Source organism: Tenrec ecaudatus, chromosome 3, assembly GCF_050624435.1.
Source record: "Tenrec ecaudatus isolate mTenEca1 chromosome 3, mTenEca1.hap1, whole genome shotgun sequence".
NCBI classification, from domain to species: domain Eukaryota; kingdom Metazoa; phylum Chordata; class Mammalia; order Afrosoricida; family Tenrecidae; genus Tenrec; species Tenrec ecaudatus.
This window is the reverse complement of record NC_134532.1, coordinates 173,382,273-173,392,291: the sequence shown is the minus strand read 5'-3', so window position 1 is coordinate 173,392,291 and position 10,019 is coordinate 173,382,273.

Genomic DNA, 10,019 nt, shown 5'->3' with positions numbered 1-10,019 from the left:
TCCCATTACTATACCTGAGGGGTTTATTTGTCCTGGATTCCGTGTGTGGAGACCTCTTATCTTATCTGTACCTGTGAACATACTCTGGTCTAGCCAGATTTGTAAGGTAGAACTGGTGTCATGATATTGAGGAGGGAAGGAAGCATTAAAGAACTAGAGGAATGTTTTATGTTTCATCAGTGCTATACTACACCCTGGTTGGCTTGTCCCTTCCTTGTGACACTAATATAAGGGGATGTCCAATTGGCTATACATGGACTTTAGGTCTCCAATGTGGGCTTTGTTGCTTCCATGCTAGATAGCCACTTTTTTATCTTCAAGCTTTGAAGACCCCGGGTGCATTATCTTGTGATAGCCAAGCACCATCAGCTTTCTTCACCACATTTGCTTATGCACTGATTTTTGTCTTAACCAATAGTTTTGGGAAGGTGTACATCACAGAATGCCAGGTTGTTAGAACAAAGTGTTCTTGTGTTACAGAGAACATATGGTGAGGAGTGACCCTGATCTGAAACACCCCCCCCAAAAAAAAACAACACAGTAGGTGAGCCAAAAGGGGAGCATTACAGATCAGCCACAGGAGCAAAGCAAAGTCACAGAGTCCCTAAGGAGCCCCCCCAGATAGACATCAGGCTAGGAGGGGAAGTTCCCAGAACACCCCTCTACCCCAGGACTGGAAGGGAGATAGTCATAAAGGTCAGCAGACAGACCTGAATTTTGTATGCTTTTTCTTTCTTTCTGTTTTGCTCTTTTTTCTTTTTTAATTCAATCTTTTGTTTTCTTTTTGTTTTGTCTCAGCTATTGTTTTGCCTACCTATGTAAGATAGGCATGGGAAGTAAGCCTGAGGAGAAAACACTGGGACTGATGGTTCTGGAGGGACTTGTCGGGAGGAGGAGGCAGAGGAAGGTAGTGGTGAGCAAGCAACACCATAGACAGGGGAACAACTAGGGAATTAAAATAAAAAAGGAGGCCCCAATCTCAACTACGTGGACACCTGCCCCTCCCCCCAGAAGAATTTATTTCAGAGGCCAGAACTTAATCTGCAGCTCCAGGAGAGGGACATGTCTGATCAGAGCTCATGGGAGAAAATGAAGGGGGAGGGAGAGTGGAGCACATCCTGGCCCACCATGCCTTGAGGACAATATTCCCACTCACAGCAGCCAATCCTCAGAGAAGACCACATGGCCGGCCCCACCAGAGACACGACATCCCTCATTGACCCACAGCCCTACAGGGGAGAACACTGGAAACCCAGTGTGGGAATTCTACCCCACTTGATTCCATCACATCAAGGCAAAACACCAAGGGTGTGCAACAGAACAGAAAGGGGAACCGAGCAACGGAGTCCCAGGGATTACGAAAAATAGACTTTGGGGCCAGGGCTTGGAGCCCCAACAGACTTGACGGGAAAACACTCCTAAAGGCCAACAAACAATCTTTAAACTAACTTAAGCTTTTCTTTCTTGTCATTGGTTTGTTTTTGTTGTTGTTGTTGTTGTTTTATTTTTTTGCTTGGTTTTGTTCTGTCCTGTTTTTGTGCATATTATTGTCTCTGTCTAAATAAGATAGGCTGAATGAACAATCTAAGTAAGATAGGCTGGTCTGTCTAAATAAATAAGCTGAATGAATAATCTGGAGGAAAAAACAATGGGATGGACAGTTCTGGGGGACATGAGAGAGGAGGAGGTGGGGGGAAAGGTAGTGGTGTTAACAAACAAAGAGAACAACAAGTGATCCAAATTGGTGGTAAGGAGGGTGTGGGAGGCCTGGTTGGGCATGATCAAGTGTAATGTAACCAAGAGTATGACTAAAACCCAAATGAAGACTGAACATGATAATGGGACAAGAGAAAAGTCAAGGGAAATAGAGGAAAGAGCTAGGAGGCAAAGGGCATTTATAGAGGTCTAGACAGAGACATGTACATATGTAAATATATTTATATATGAGGATGGGGAAATAGATCTATGTGCATATCTTTATAGGTTTAGTACTAAGGTAGCAGGTGGACATTGGGCCTCCACTCAAGTACTCCATCAATGCAAGAATATCTTGTTCTACTAAACTGGCATTCTATGATGCTCACCTTCCCGACACAATCACTGAAGACAAAGCGGGTGAAAAATCAAATGTCATGAAGAAAGCTGATGGTGCCTGGCTATCAAAAGATACAGCGTCTGGGGTCTTAAAGGCTTGAAGGTAAACAAGCGGCCATCTAGCTCAGAAGCAACAAAGCCCACATGGAAGAAGCACAGCAGCCTGTGCGATCACGAGATGCTGAAGGGATCAGGTATCAAAGAACAAAAAATCATATCATTGTGAATAAGGGGGAATGCACCCAAAGCCCATCTATTGGACATCCCCTTATGGAAGGGTAGCTATTGGACATCCCCTTATGGAAGGGTCTCAGAGAGGAGATGAGCCAGTCAGGGTGCAGTGTAGCAATGATGAAACATAAACCTTTCCTCTAATTCCTAAATGCTCCCCCCATCTCCCACCCCCACTATCATGATCCCAATTCTTCCTTACAAATCTAGCTAGACCAGAGGATGTACACTGGTTCAGATCGCTACTGGAAACACAGGGAATCCAGGATTGATGATCCCTTCAGGACCAGTGGTGTGAGTGGTGATACCGGGAGGGTGGAGGGAGGGTGGCTTGGAAAGGGAAAACCAACTACAAGGATTTACATGTGATCTCCTCCCTGGGGGACGGGCAACAGAAAAGTGGATGAAGGGAGACGTCGGACAGGGCAAGATATGACAAAATAATAATTTATAAATTATGAAGGGTTCATGAGGGAAGGGGGAGCAGGAAGGGAGGGGAAAAAAAGAGGACCTGATGCCAGGAGCTTAAGTGGAGAGCAAATGTTTTGAGAATGATGAGGGCAATGAATGTACAAATGCGCTTTACACAATTGATGTATGTATGGTTGGAGATAAGAGTTGTATAAGACCCTAATAAAATGATTAAAAATATAAACAAATAAATAAATAAAATCAACAACGAGGAGTACATAGAGATCCTGGGGATATTGGATCAACAGCAATCTAGCTGAGAGTAATTACTAAGAGGCAGAAAAAGGGTGGGTGTGATGGTGGAACAAAGGAAGGTAAAAGGAAACAAGAAACATCTAGGAAGCAAAGCTATGGATAGAGGTATAACCATAGTGTGTACATATATAAATATATGAATTCATAAAAATAGAGGTATTGGCATATGTACATATATTTATATGGCAATGCATTGAGGTAGCCATATTTTGAAATTTAGATTTTGTGTCTTGATAGAAAAAATTAGCAACTTTACATGAAAAAATCTTTGACAGTGTTTTGCCAGAGATTTTTTTTTAATCATTTTTATTTGGGGCTCATACAACTCTTATTACAATCCATACACACATCAATTGTGTAAAGTACATTTGTACATTTGTTGTCCTCATCATTCTCAAAACATTTGCTCTCCACTTAAGCTCCTGGCATCAGCTTCTCCTTTTTTACCCCTCCCTCTCCACTCCCCACTCCCTCATGAACCCTTGATAATTTATAAATTATTATTTTGTCATATCTTACACTGTCCGATGTCTCCCTTCATCCACTTTTCTGTTGTCCATCCCCCAGGGAGGAGGTTATATGTAGATCCCTGTAATCAGTTCTCCCTTTCCCCCCCAACTCTCCTTGCACCCTCCCGGTATCGCCACTCTCACCACTGGTCCTGAAAGGATCATCCATCCTGGATTCCCTGTGTTTCCAGTAGCTATCTGTACCAGTGTACATCCTCTGGTCTAGTAGGATTTGTAAAGTAGAATTGGGATCATGATAGTGGGGGGAACATTTAGGAAATAGAGGAAAGTTGCATGTTTCATCATTGCTACATCGCACCCTGACTGGCTCATCTCCCCCCTGAGACCCTTCCATAAGGCGATGTCCAGTTTGGGCAGAGATATGTTTCTGTTTGTATTCAGTTTTGGCGTTATTTCTAATGGTTTTATCTTCCCTTTATTATTAAATACTTTTATTTGGGGCTCTTACATCTCTTATTCCAATCCATATATTCATCCAGTGGGTCAAGCACATTTGCACATATGCTGCCACCATCATTTTCAAAGCATCCTCTTCCCACTTGAGCCCCTGATATCAGCTCCCTATTTCCCCTTCCCTCCCCACCTACCTCACAAACCCTTGATAAGTTATAGGTTATTATTTTCATATCATACATCGTCCTCCGTTGCCCCTCACCCACTTTTCCATTGTTTATCCCACTGGGAGGGGTTTCTAGATTGATCCTTGTAATTGATTCCCCCTTTCTCCACCCATCGTCCCCTACTCCTCCTGGTATCTATACTCTCATTGTTGACCCTGAGGGGTTTATCTCTCCTGGGTTTCCTGCGTTGGGGGCTCTTATCTGTAGCAGTGCGCATGTTCTGGTCTAATCCAATTTGTAATGTGTGGGAAACAGAACGATTTCTCCCAAGTTGTCTCCCACAAACATATGCCAAACTTAACTGTTTGCTACACATGATAAATGACTATACACTTGGCAGTCAACAAAAGTAGATCAGGGGTTATTCTCCCTAAGGGTTATCAGCCATCTAGAGCAATCAGACTGTATAGTCTGTCCCACCTTAAGTAAGGCGCACTTTCTTCTGATAAGGATAGTAGATTGTTTCCCTGAAGGAGAGCCCAGGGAGGTCAAGCCCACTCAAGGGGGACCAAGGTTAGGCCACCAACATGAATCTAGTCCACCCTTCTTATCACATGTATACCTCTAGTTCCTCCCCTTTCTATCATGTGTACACCCCTAGCTCATCCCCTTCCTGTTACACCCATGCTCATTGTATTTCCCCTCCTATTGCTTGTATTGTCTTTGTTACAACCCCTTCCTATGACGTATGTGTTTACCTGTAATTATGTCTTTACCTGTAATTAGGAGGTGTACATGCCTTCAAAGATATATAAGCCCCACTCCCCCCAGAAGAATTTATTTCAAAAGACAGCATTGAATCTGCAGCTCCGGGAGAGGGACATATCTGATCAGAGTACATGGGTGCTGATGAAGGGGGAGGAGGAGAGAGTGGAGCACATCCTGGTCCACCAGGCCTTGAGGACGATGACTCCAATTAGAGCAGCCAGTCCACAGAGAGGACCACATGGCCAGCCTCACTATGAGACATGACCCCCCTCACTGACTCATAACTCTACAGAGGACAAAACCGGAGACAAGCAGCCATCTAGCTCAAAAACAACAAAGCCCACATGGCAGAAGTACATCAGCCTGTGCAATTACGTGTTGAAGGGATCAGGTATCAGGCATCATCAGAACAAAAAAATCATACCATAGTAAATGATGAGGGGAGTGCGGAGTGGAGACCCAAAGCCCATTTATAGGCCACTGGAGATCCCCTAACAGAGGGGTCTCCGGGAGGAGACGATCCAGACAGGCTGCGATGTAGCAATGATGAAAAATACAATTTTCTTCTAGTTCCTAAATGCTTCCTCACCCCTTCACCCCCAACTATCACGATCCTAATTCAACCTTGCAAGTCTGGCTAGACTAGAAGATGTACACTGGTACAGATAAGAACCAGAAACACAGGGAATCCAGGGCGGATGATCCCTTCAGGACCAGTGGTGTGAGTGGTACTACTGGGAGGGTAGAGGGAGGGTGAGTTGAAAAGGGGGAACTGATTACAAGGATCTACCTTAACCTCCTCCCTGGTGGACAGACAACAGAAAAGTGGGTGAAGGGAGTCGTCAGACAGGGAAAGATGACAAAATAATAATTTATAAATTATCAAGGGTTCATGAAGGATTGGGGAGCGGGAGGGAGGGGAAAAAAAACGAGGACCTGATGCCAGGGGCTTAAGTGGAGAGCAAATGTTTTGAGAATGATGAGGGCAATGAATGTACAAACGTGCTTTACACAATTGATGTATGTATGGATTGTGATAAGAGTTTTATGAGCCCCCAATAAAATGATTAAAAAGAAAATATATATATAAGCCTTGGTTAGCAATAAATCACTCTCTCTCCTGCCCTCTCATCTCCCATCTCCACATGCACCACCAAGATGAGCTGAGGTGAGCATGTTGCCATGAAATTTGTCTGACTCCATTATTTTATTTCTGTCCTCTTATTTTCTGTGACTTTACTATAATCTTTACTTATTATCGCTGTACAATTGCATCTACCAGAACCATGATGATTTGTTAGGGGCTGGCTCTCCTGACAGTAAGGTAGAATTGAAGTCATGATAGTGGGAGGAAGAAAGCACCAAAGAGCTAGAGGAAACTTGTGTGTTTCATTTGTGCTATACTGCACCCTGACTGACTCATCTCTTCCCTGTGACCCCTCTGTGTGGGATGTCCAATTGTCTACAGATGGGCATTGGGTCTCTATTCCATGCTCTCCCCCCATCTCCCATTCACATTGTGTATGATTTTGTTCTGGGTCTTAGATGCCTGATACCTGATCCTATCAACACCTCATGATAACGCAGGTGGATGTGCTTCTTCCATGTGGACTTTGTTGCTTCTCAGCTAGATGGCTGCTTGTTGATCTTCAAGTTTTTAAGACCCCAGGCACTATATCTTTTGACAGCTGTGCACCATCAGCTTTCTTCACCACATTTGCTTATACTCCCATTTTTGTCTTCAGCTATCATGTTGGGAAAGTGAGCATCACAGAATGCCAGATTATTAGAACAAAGTGTTCTTGTGTTGAGGGAGCCCTTGAGTAGAGGCCCAATGTCCATCTGCCACCTCAATTCTTAACTGATAGGTATGAGTACATAGTTCTATTCCCCTCTGGTTATATATATATTTACATATGTACATGCCTGTATTCAGATCTCTATAAATGTCCTTTGCCTCCTGGTTCTTTCCTCTATTTCCTTTTACCTTCCTCTTGTCCCACCATCATGTTCTGCATTCATTTGGGTTTAGCAATTCCTTACCAGGAGATCAACCAGTGAAATGCCATCCTCGTGGACCCACAACCACCTGACCAGCATTCTGTGAAAGAACTATCCAACGCACATTCCAAATAATGGAATACTGATTCGCTAGGGTAAGAGTGAAATCACAGGAGGATACAGAGGTAGTCTGACCCCCCCCCCAGTGCAGCTATCTAAATTTCAATGCTTGCTATCAAAAAGTTCACTACTAACAAGCATGTCTTTTGATTGCCTATCTTTCCCCTGTGCTCCCTCCCCTTTAACTTCCACTTACCTCCTCCCTTCCATCCCCCCACTATTCCTTCTTCACAAAGCCATGCATTCATTCATGTGTAAAAGCAGTGTCATGCTTAGTTGTGTTGACTAATAGGTCTTAACTCTTCCCCAATCAGCCTGAGAACCAGAAAAGCAAGATTGGAGGCTGGGCTCTGAAACTCTTGCATAACCAGTGAATCTTGCACTGCTCCTGACCACCTGGAGCAGACTGTTCTCCTTCGTGCTGAAATGCCCAAGCACAAATTCACCACACCCTTAGCCCGATGGTGAAGAAGGTGTCAGCTTTGTGTCCGGCATTTGTTACATAAGAGCCAGTCCCGGAGCTCTCTGTGTACTGCCTGATTCCAAGCCTTCCACTGACTAGAGGCATGATCCCTCCTGTGCAAACTGGAGGTGAGTAGGCTGTGCTGTGAGGTTAAATTCGTTCCTACACATAAAGTGCCTCCTATTTATGATAGAGCAAGGATGTAAGACATGCTGCTGTTGTTGTTAGCTGCCTTTGAGTCATGAGCACCTACTTACAATAGAATGAAATGTTGCCCGGTGCTGAAGGTCCTAATTATCACTAGTATGGTCACCATCTTTCTGAATGGGCCATGCGGGGGAAAGGAGGACCCCCAACAAATCATCACGGGTCCGGTAGGCGCAATTATACAGCTATAATAAGTAGAGATTATAGTGAAGTCATAGAGAGCATGAGAGATAGAAGAGAGATTGAAGTAATGGGGTCAGACACAATTCATGGTAGCATGCTCACCTCAGCCCCGCTTGGTGGTCCTCATGGGGAGAGCCTCAGGAGCGAGAGCAGGAGAGGCCAACTTTGTTGCTAATCAAGGTTGTAACTTCTTATGGGGATGTGATTACAGGTAATGACACATCACAGGAAGGGGCAGCACGATAGGTATACACATCATGGGAAGGGGATGTAAGATAGGTATAAGCCTGACAGGAAGGGAATGAGCTAGGGGTGTGCCCACAGGAATGGGAGGGCCTAGAGGTATACATGTGACAAGATGGGCGGACCCTAGATTCATGATGGCGCGTAACCTTGGTCACCCTTGGGTGGGCTTGATCTCTCTTGGGTCTCCTACAAGGAAACAGACAACTACTCTCTTTATCAGAAGGGAGTGGGCCCTAGTTGTTGTGGGATAAACAGTGGTGACTGCTTGCTCTAGATGGCTGATAACCCTTGGGGAGAATAAACCCTGACCTACTTCTGAGAACCTCCAAGTATATAGTCATTCCCAAGCAGCTAAGTTTGGCATATATTTGGGGGAGGAGGAATCTTTGTTTCCACAGGGCCAATCCATCCCACCAGGGTTTTGCCTGGTTACCAAACATAACGTGATCCCACCTGATGACATGTCCGAAGCAGCAAGTCCCACCATGTTCTCTTGTGATCCAGGAGGGGTTCACAGGTGTAGATACCCAGGCCTTTCTTCCTCATGTTAGTGCACAAAGCTCGGCTGAAACATGCCCACCCTGGATGACCCTGATGGTATTTGAAATACTGGCGGGTGGTATCAGAGTCCTTGTGTCACAGTGGTTTATGTGCTGGGCTACTTACTAACCTCGAGGCAAAGTCAGAAGTTTGAACCCATCATTAGCTCCACCACTTGCTAGCTCCGCCACTTGGTAAACTTTCTGATCTCATAAAGATTCACAGCCTTGGAAACCCATAGGGGCAGTTCTACTGTATCTATTGGATGGCAGTGCATATGTGTGCTTGTATTTGTGTGTGAGAGGGAGGCGGGTAGCATAGCTTCCCACCTCATAACCACACGCAAGTCACCATAGTACAGAAAATGTTAAAAACTCACTGCCTGGGAGGGTGGAGGGAAGGTGAGGGAGAAAGAGGGAACAGATTACAAGGATCTACATATAACCTCCTCCCGGGGGGAGGAGGCGGACAGACAGCGGAGAAATGGGTGAAGGGAGATGTCAGATTCTGTAAGATATGACAAATAATAATTTATAAATTATCAAGGGTTCATGGGGAATGGGGGAGCGGGGAGGGGAAACATGAGGAGTTGGTACCAAGGGCTCAAGTAGAAAGCAAATTTTTTGAGAATGATGAGGGAAACAAATGTACAAAAGTGCTTGACACAATGGATGGATGTATGGATTGTGATAAGAGTTGTACGAGCCCCCAATAAAATGATTTTTTTTAAAAAACACCTCAATGCCACCAAGTCGGTTTCCAACAGGGTAGAACTGCCTTTGTGGGCTTCTGAGACTAACTCTTTAGAGGCATAGAAAGCCTTTTCCCCTACAATATGTGTTCCAAAACCAAACTCACTGCCATCCAGTCAATTCCAACTCACGATGACCCTTAGAGGCTAGGCAGAACTGCCCCTGTGGTATTCCAAGACTGTAACTCTATGCGATTAGAAAGTCTCATCTTTCCCTAGTGGTTTTGAACTGCTGACCTTAGGATCGCAGTCCTACTCATAAACTATGCCACCAGGGCTCCCTATAATACAGGTTAACTATTATGAATGTGTGAGAATAGGTGGTGTCAGTTTGAATATTTCCTTTTTCCTAAAGTATTTATTTCAAAGTATTTGATTTGGGAAATCTAAAAAAACGAAATTGCTGGTTGGATTTGGCTCGGAGGCACAGCCAGTGATCAAACAGAAGGGCAAGATCTGCCCCCAAATCCCCAGAATACTTCTTACCAAGACGCTAACACGGAAGGCTCAGAAAGCCAACGCGGGTCCAGAAGAGCACAGGACTTTTCCATCGCCGGGGAGCCAGAAGGGGGCCTCAGCGCTACTTTATGTCCTCTAGC